Source organism: Myotis nattereri (genome assembly GCF_964212035.1).
Source record: "Myotis nattereri genome assembly, chromosome: 10".
In the NCBI taxonomy this organism is placed as follows: Eukaryota; Metazoa; Chordata; class Mammalia; order Chiroptera; family Vespertilionidae; genus Myotis; species Myotis nattereri.
The window spans coordinates 23,803,964-23,813,180 of record NC_138085.1 but is presented as its reverse complement, the minus strand read 5'-3'; the positions used below and the strand labels follow the sequence as shown (position 1 = coordinate 23,813,180).

General features: G+C 50.2%; 1 long non-coding RNA gene across 1 annotated transcript; it reads right to left on the bottom strand.

Annotated features, from left to right (window-relative positions):
- Positions 1 to 570: 570 nt before the first annotated feature.
- LOC308525991 lies at positions 571 to 3,218 on the bottom strand. The gene is made up of 3 exons (XR_013996507.1): positions 2,280 to 3,218; positions 1,369 to 1,649; positions 571 to 1,271 (listed from the first exon to the last, which is right to left on the bottom strand). It is a non-coding gene; the product is annotated as an uncharacterized lncRNA (long non-coding RNA).
- Between the last annotated feature and the right edge of the window lie 5,999 nt (positions 3,219 to 9,217).

The window sequence follows — 9,217 nt, the reverse complement described above, 5'->3', positions numbered from 1 at the left end:
GGGAAAGGAGGCCACAGGAAGCACCTTACAGAAGAGGCTGGTGAGGGAGGAGGGACACGCAGGCGGCAGCTGGACGGGCTGCCATGAGGTCAGGTCAGGGGGGATCTTCACCTGTCGTCCTCCTCCCTCCTCGGCCTCTTCCTAGTTGAGTGGCCTTGGAAAACCCAAGGATCATTTTTTTTTTTAATATATTTTATTGATTTTTTACAGAGAAGAAGGGAGAGAGATAGAGAGTCAGAAACATCGATGAGAGAGAAACATCGATCAGCTGCCTCCTGCACATCTCCCACTGGGGATGTGCCTGCAACCCAGGTATATGCCCTTGACCGGAATCGAACCTGGGACCTTTCAGTCCGCAGGCCGACGCTCTATCCACTGAGCCAAACCGGTTTCGGCCCCAAGGATCATTTTAAGCTGAGCTCCTGCTGTGATAGAAATCCCAAATCAAAATGGGATTCCACTTAGAGGGACTTAAAATACACCAAGGCCTGGGAAGAGGATACACGGGGAGCCCGGAGCTCGGGCATCGCTGCCAGTGATGAGCGGTGAGGAAATCCAGGACTCAATTCTACTCCAACTCATTTTATTACAAACCCATCTTTGTATTCCAGAATCAATGGCTAATCAGTACAGGTCACAGCACTCGGAGACAGAACACATTTGCACACCCAGTTCTTTGTCAGCACATTAAGGCCAAAGGAAAACCTCTTTATAGAGCCCCGGTCCCCAGGCCAAGCCCATCCCAGGAGAGCACCTTAGGAAACCGGAAACCATGTGTCAGGAAACTGGCCATATACACACTAGAGGTGTGACTCCTAAAGAGAAAGATTGATGCCAGCTGATGTCAATATAGCCTGTCCCCCCCAAAAGGTAAAAAGAGGTAGGGCTGCTGATGGAAAATGAGTCCCCATTGGATGTAAATATGGGCTGTCCCCCAAAAAGGTAAAGAGAGGTTGGGCTGCTGATGGACAATGAGTCCCCATTGAATGTAAATATGGGCTGTCCCCCAAAAAGGTAAAGAGAGGTCAGGCTTCTAATGGACAATGAGTCCCCATTGAATGTAAATACAGGCTGTCCCCCAAAACAGGTACAAAGAGGTCAGACAAGTGATGGAAAATTCTCTCCATTGAATGTACATGTAGTATCCCCCCAAAATGTAGACACATTAAGAGCTGATAACGCACTTAATTTTCACTTCTTTTCAGTTTGAACAGATTTGAAGAAATCAGTGAAGACGGTAAGATTTGAACGAAGAGCATGTCTCCACAGGACTTTTTATGGGGACACAGAAAAATTAAAGTTGAGGGGACGCAACACCCAGCAGTCGAGGAATCAAGGGCAGTTATTGAGAGATATGCGTACAAACACCTAACCGAAGGAACGATTCTTGATGTGTGCGGCTCCATGGCTGCGTCAGTTGTGGTCCAGGCGCTGCTGCTGCTGAAGCAATGGAACCGCAAACACCGAGAATCGCTGCGTTCCGTGTTTCTGCGCATCCTCTGTCCACAGCGGCCCTGGATGCCTGGACTGGGGCCCGTTCGGGACCAGACACTTCATCCTGGATGTGTCCCCATCACAAAGTCCAGAGGATACATCTTCTTGGTTCCAAGCTGAGTCTGGCTTCACCCATTACATCAAATCCGCTAACCCTGAAAAGGAGGGAAAATTGAGTTCTCAGCTGTTAAAGTGTGTGTACATTTGGTGGACAGCCAGCCTGTGGTACATCCATTTGGGGGACACCTCAAAACACATATATTCCATGAGTGCCTACACGGGTATGGAATATAGTAAATTGGGTTTCTATCCCGGGGAGTGACTCAGAAACAAAGACTCAAAGTGTCATCCTCGATGGTGGACACCGGGGGCTACAGCCACGTTAGCGACCAGGCTGTACCCGCCTCTCGCACACGCTCCCCTCTGCACACTGTGGCCTCTGCTGGGAGGGGCGGGCAGGGCTTCTCTGCGCCAGGCGGGGCAGAGCCCATGATGGTAGAAAAGTGAACCCGGGGGCAGGTCCGGGGCCCAGGAGCCAGCTGGAGAGAGGCACAGCCTGAGGCCACCTGCCTGGAAGGCCTCGGGCCCCGGGCTCAGGAGTGTGGGGCCCAGGCCTGGCTCGGCAATGCTCTGGCGTATCAGTGAGCCCGACTCCAAGGTCCACCCAGGGCCGCGAGTTCTTGGTCGTCAGGCCAGTCTGGGCTTCTCCTGGGAGCCCCAGGCTTCTGGAGATGGAGTCAAGTCCGGACCACAGGGCCCAGCCCTGAGAGCGTGCCTTCATGTACCTGCTCACCCACAGCAGCACACACATGGACGCTTTCATGGAGGTCAGGTTGCTGACACATGTTGTAAGGGGCACAGCATCTGCCTCAGGGAGTGTGTTTGTGACTGCACTGTGAGCATCCCCGGGCCAACGTGGATTTGTTCAAAGAGACCAGTTTCTGAAGGGTCAGACGTGTGCAGCCATCGTGGGAGTGTGACCCTAGGGTCCGGCAGAGCCTTGTCACTCACCGAAAGATGGGAGCAGCGGCGGGAACACTTCTTCATTCCAAAGTCGCTCCCGGCCCCTCCGGCCGATGGGAGAGGGGGCCCTGGTGGTCAGAAGGGGCGTCAGGAGTTTGAAGGCTCAGGGGCTGCGGGTCCAAAAGACCAGTCACCCACGGCCACGCTCATCTTCTGAGCTCCACCTGCTGGTCCCACGCAGCTGTGGCGACACCCGCCTGCTCTCTAAGTTGTTCCCATGACTGACGTTCTCAGGGGCCCGTTGGCGTGGGAGCCACGTCGGGTGACTTGCGTGGGCTCTTGGCAGGGAGCCCCTCCCTGTGGTCCTGCCCTGGACCCGTCGGGCTCTGAGAAGCTGACACTGCCAGGACAGGGGCCACGGTGGCCACGTGCCCTGAACGTCCGGGGCTGAGGCCTCGTCCTGGCAGCCGGGGCTGCAGTCACTGTGTGGTGCTGGGGCTGGAGCTGCTGTGGCCGCCACCTCCCGTGGCCATGGCGGGGCCGTGGAGGAGGCTGCAGGGGAGCCAGCCTCTCCTCCTTTGGGGGAGCCAGTGAGAAGCGCCTCCTGTCCAGTGGTTGGCACTGGGGACCCTGGCGGTGAAGGAGCTGGGGCAGAGGGTGTGGCTGGCTGTTTCTGCCCTCGAGTCCTCAGAACCCCCGCCTTCAGGTGACTCCTGTTTGCCGGCCTGTGGCCTGAGGTCCCAAGCAGCTGGGCTGAGGCTAGGCTGACTGCCCTATTTAGGGACAGGCACCAGCGGGCAGCTGTGTGGGAGGTGGGGGGGAAAGGGGGGAATGGGGTGGCCTGGCTCTGCCCAGAGAAAGGCTCTGAGGAGGCAGGGCTGCCTCAGGGCGCACTGGGTGGGCCTCGGGCTCAGCAGGTCTCAAGTTGGGCTTCACATACCGCCCCGCCTTCAGCAGCTTCCCCCGCAGGGGCTGACAGTCCTTCTGCGGGCACAGAGCTGGAGGGCATCCTCCCTTTGCTACTGGCAGGTGCGCCTGCCTGGCCCCCGGGGGTCAGGAGATGAAGGTGTTTCTGAGCAGGTACCTTGGCAGGTCATCGGGCACCTGGGAGTGTCCTACAGAGAAGAGAGGAACGATGGAGAGGACTTAGTGAGGGCAGGAGGGTTCTCGGAGAGCCCTCCCCTCCCAGGGCCGCCCCTCACAGGCCACATGGCCAGGACCAAAGTTTCCGCTCCTGCTCAGCCTGTTCACAGCCTAGCGTCACCCCAGCTCCAGCAGCGCCTTTGGTCAGGACGCCAGGCCTGGGTGCTGGGTCAGCAGAGGCATCTGAGTGGTCAAGGCTGCCTCCGTGGAGGGCCCCTCCCTTCAGTATCCGGTCTCCAGGGATGCTTCATCCAGGTCTAGGCGTCACCTGGGGGTGTGTCTGTGAAGCTCAGAAATGGCATGCCATGTTTCTGTGAGGACCTCCGTGTCTTTCCTGCACTTTTCACAGGGTCTGGCCCTACAGGGTGAAGGAGCACTGGCAGAGGGGAAATCAGCGCGCCCCTCACCGCCCCAGTCCCACCGGGGAGCGAGCAGAACCGGCCTGGACGTGCGGCAGCTCCGGGTGGAGGCATCTCAGGCTCCTAGTGACAGGACTCGGCGCAGATGGAGAGGCCGGGACGGTCCAGTCACAGCTCAGCCTCCAGCTGACCGGGTCCTGCTTCCGGGCTCCACTCGGCGCCGGGGACAAGGCGGTACCGGCGGGCGGACCCAGCATCCTCCCCCGAGGCGAGCAGAGCCGGACCGCGGGCTGCGGCACCTCCCGCGAGACCCGGTGCTTCAAGGCCCCGCCCCCGGGCCCCGCGCGAAGCAGGACGGGAAATTCAGCGGAGTCCGTCGTTTGCTTTTAGAGCGGGAGCTGACGCCCGCGGTCCTGGGCTGCTGCTCGCCGGTTCCCGGGAGCGGGGGGCGGAGGGGGAGGAAACGCTCAGCGGCGGCGGAGTCCCCGTGACCGACTCTGCTGTGGCCCCGGGGGCGCAGCCGGGCTCCCGCGCCTCGCACGTCCCGAGTGACTCAGGCGAGTCCCGGCCGGCGGCACTGCTGGTCGCCGTGTGTCCCTGACCCCGCACCCGACCGCCCCGGGCGGCGTGGCCTGGGCTCCGCGCCGCCCCTCCCCGCGCCTCCCAGGCCTCCTTCCCAGCTGAGCGCGGTGTCCCCGCGGCCGAAGCTCAGAGCGGGCCGCCAGGCGGCTGGTGCTGCTGAGGCCCCGGCTCAGCCCGCGGGTCTCGCTGACCCTGAGGCCCCGGACGCGGCCCTTCTGCCCAGACCCGGCTCCGGTGCCTCCTGTGCCTTCGGGTCCCGCCCCCCCAGCCGCCTCGGGTGCTCTTGGCAGGTCCCTGTTCCCAGGAAGCCAGGCCTCAGTCTCCCTGGGAGCGCATCAGTTCCATGCGGAGCTGTTATAGGGCCCGGGGAACCGCACACACAGTTGGGGCTGCAAAGATCTAAATATACTAATCAGCACAAAGTGGTCATTGTTCTGTGCAGGCGATCCTTTAATTACCGATTCTGTGGCTTCCTCTCAGAGTTAATATGTTGGATAACCTGTTGACTAGAACATAGGAAGGCCGGCTGGATTTTGTGGGTGTTTGGTGTAAGTTTTATAAGGCACTGTGGGGTGCACAGTCCTCTGCCAGGGGCTGTACCCACGTGAATGCCGGGCAGTAGACAAAGAGGACATGAGAGACAGAGGCATATAGGAGAGTCTTTTTAAAAAAATATTTTCATTTTTTTTTACGTAGAGGAAGGGAGAGGGATAGTTAGAAACATCATGAGAGAGAAACATAGATCAGCTGCCTCCTGTACACTCCCTACTGGGGATGTGCCTGCAACCAAGGTACATGCCCTGGACTGGGACCCTTCAGTCCGCAGGCTGTTCTCTATCCACTGAGCCAAACCGGTTAGGGCAGGAGAGTCTCTTTTGCAGGCCATGTAGCCATTGCTAACAAGGAGCCATCAGACAAAACAGTTCTTCAAAGTAGCTTCACACAGTGGCTGCGCCAAGCAGCCCTTGCTAATACAGTAGCAAACAGGAGCCATACCAAGCAGCCACCCACCGGCTGGTTAGGAACACGTTTGTACTAACTTAGACACAAAGGCTTCCTGCCCAACAGTGACATCAGTATTTGGGTTATAGTAAGGTACTCCTGCCCAGTGTGTACAGTACAATCTCTGTGTCCTTGCTTAGATTGGCCTTGAACATCCCAGTTAGGATTCTCCTGCTCAGATTGGCCTTGAACATCTGGTGTACCCTGATGAGGCTCCCACAGGCACTATCTCAGTCATGGCCCAAGTTAAACTGTTCTCAAAACTGACTTATCAGAAGGAGGAAAAAGTGTCATGAATGTGACATAACCGTTCTCTCAGGAATAACACTTAATTCACAGAAAACATAACTGCAACCCTAGAGGAGCTGCATGGGAACCACAGGCTTAGATATTTCAGCCAAGAAAGCTGCTGGTGCCAAAAAGATCTCAGAGGAGAAACGAAGTCAAATTAAACTGTTTGTGATGTGAAAGCCATTTCAAACACTGTTTTTAAAGGTTGTCTAGTGCTGACATGAATGTTTGTTTTGATTCCTGTATTTGAGGATTGCAGCTTAACCGCTATGCCACAAAACCGTTTTACATATAAGAGTTGTCTGAGGCAGAACTGTCATCCACCTTCTACAGTGGCCGAATTTGACTGGCTGTTAGTTACTGTTCATAGAAATGTTCTGGAAGTAAGGGGTGAGGGCTCTTACCACCCACAGCTCATCCACTTCTTTGTAGTAATAAGCTGAACTGTTAAGTTTGCAAACAAGCACGACTGTTCCATTGCCAGTAATTTTATTCATGCCTTGGTCTTTTGGGTTAGCACCAGAAATTGGAATTGCTTGCAATTATATGTTTAGGTGGATTGAGCCTCAAAATTAATGATGACATTTACTAGTTTCTTAAAGCACCAAGTGGTTCAACTTTTGATGCATTAGAAATGATATGTTGTTTTTGTTTGTTTCATTTCAATATGCCAGTGATCTGTCAGGTGTGCTTTTTAAATGTTGTTCCAGCATTTGAACAGAAATGCCCTTAAATGTTGAGAGCCATTTACTATAAAGTAAAACTTGTCTAAATCCTTAAATGTGAAATGTGGAGAAATTAGTGAGTAGTAGTAGGAAATGTAGGATCAATATTGTCAGACATCAGTGCTTATCTCTCAGCCCAGTGATTTCCTACAGTTGATTTTGTCAGCAGCTAACATGTAGCTGTAATGTTAATTATGTACTGATAGTGTGAGGTAACTATGAAATGGTAACTAATTCCCTGAAAGAATCAGATCTGGAATGCTCTTTGATGTTATGATTACTTGTACACCTACAATGTGATAGGATTGTATGACACTCATCTAAGGATTCATGGCTCTTCTGTAAACTTCTGATAATTTTCTTCTCGTTTTGATCCCAGCAGCTGGCCAGAATGTGTTTGAATTCATACAGAAATAATATTGATATCTGAAAGCCATGTTGAACTTCTCTGAAGAAAGGGCAACAATGATTGCAGCTGGGGATTTGCAGGAATTTGTTCCTTTCCGTCGAGACCACTGCAGACAGCACCCTAATGCTTTGAACCTTCAGCTTCGGCAACTGCAGCCAGCCTCTGAGTTGTGGTCGTCTGATGGTGCTGCTGGCTTGGTGGGATCCCTGCAGGAGGTTACAATCCACGAAAAACAGAAGGTTTTACCAAGTTTCTCAGTTTGCTTTTGAAATGTAGAGAGATTCGATCTACTTGTAATTTAAGGCTACCCAGATGCAACTGAGAAATGAGTATGATGCTACTTCTAGGGTATTGGTTAAGATTTGGTAATTTTCATGAAAGCTAAAAATAATGACCTTAATTGTATTACAGTGTCATGGCTGTTTAGACATATAACTCAGGGATTTATAATGAGAGTCACTATGATTATGGTCCATTTAAATCTCTTTTTCTTCATTTAGTACGTGGGACCAGATTTCATGTTATTTGATGGTTAGATAGTCGAGTTAGCAATGGTCCCTGCTGCCCAAAACTTACATATTTCTAGAGGAGAAAGGAAATGCCACATAAGTAGATACAGTACTAGTTTTTAAATAGGGGAATGAGAAGTAAGTGCATGTTAAACAGTCAGTCATTCTCATCTTAATTCCATTTCTGTATCCCTTTTGGGATACCAAAATTTCCAGGAGCGGAAGTCTGTAGTTAGGAATCCAAACCTTTCTCTGCCCTGTTCATTCTGATGGTTGGCACAAGGGCAGGAAAGTGAATGTATATGCAGTTGTGAAGCAGGGAAGTCTGCATGGTTGGTAAGCTCCCCCAGTGTCCCATGTGCACTTCACTGCCCCCTCTGCTTCACCCCCCATATGCTTCATATGTCTTTAGTCTCCCAAGAATGTTGGTTTAATTTTTGGATATATAGGTAAGGTCTAATTTTTGTTTATTTATGTTTTTGGCAGCATAAAATGGTAACGTAATAATAAAATACTTAATATAGAGAATTCTTGAGGTAAATTCCCATTTTTGAAATCCTGTAAGATACAGTATGATACATACACCCACACCCCCTCCTCTGTTAATCGGTGGCACCAAACCTAAGAGTTGGGCTTGGACTGAGCCTTACTCCACAGACAGAGCAGGAGACTTGTATCTGAATTGCGGTTCAATTTTAATTAATAAATCTTGCTCCATAATGTTGCAAAAGAAATAAAAACTGCTTAAACATGTCTTACATATGTAAATTTTTTAGGAAAGCTGGCAGTTAAGGAGAGGCAGAAATGAAATTGGAGAAATGGATTATGACGAGGAACTCTATGTGGCTGGAAATATGGTGATCTGGAGCAAAGGGAGTAAAAGCCAGGCATTGGCTCTTTACAAAGCCTTTACCGTTGATAGTCCTGTTCAACAGGTGAGTTGATTTGAATTTTAGTATTTGATTGATTATTTAGTGTTTTTTTTTTAAACTATGCTTTTATCCTAATTTTAACAGAAATAATAAAAACAATATATAATGATCTCAGTAGCTAGATATATGTTTTAACATGTAGTGAAGATAATGGTAGGGAAATAAACATTTCAGTTATTTTCTATATCATCATTTTTTTGCACTGTTCTTTGTCAATTTCATGGTAATGTTTAAACACTTGAGTAATTTAATTAGTTATTGCCGAGAAAATTCATGACTTAAATTTAAGGGTATAAGAATATATTAGCACATGATTATATTTGGTTGCAAAGTGTTGAATAAATAAAAATCAAGTTCATAGTGAAAATAGAGAGTACGGGAAAGGAAAAAAAAATCTAATTTGCTGTCATTGCACATGCTTGGGTTGCTGGCTTGATCCCCAGTAGGGGGCATGCAGGAGGCAGCTAATGAAAGTTTCTCATCATTGATGTTTCTATCTACCTCTTCCTTTCTGAAGTCAATGAAAATATATTTATATATGTATTTATATTTCATAAATTTATATATAAATTTATATGTATATTTATTTATATGTAAACTACATGTATTTCTAACTGATTATAAAAAAAAAGAATAGAAACAAATAAAAATTAGTAATTAAAGGGACAGAATTAAGCATTTGCTCTGCCTTTTTAGGAAGCCTTGCAGTTCATCTCCAGTTAATAAAGGAAAACCCTTATTTAAAGTAGAATTCCAGCTAATAAATATAGAAGGACTGGTAGAATTTGAAAATCGCTATTCTGTGTAA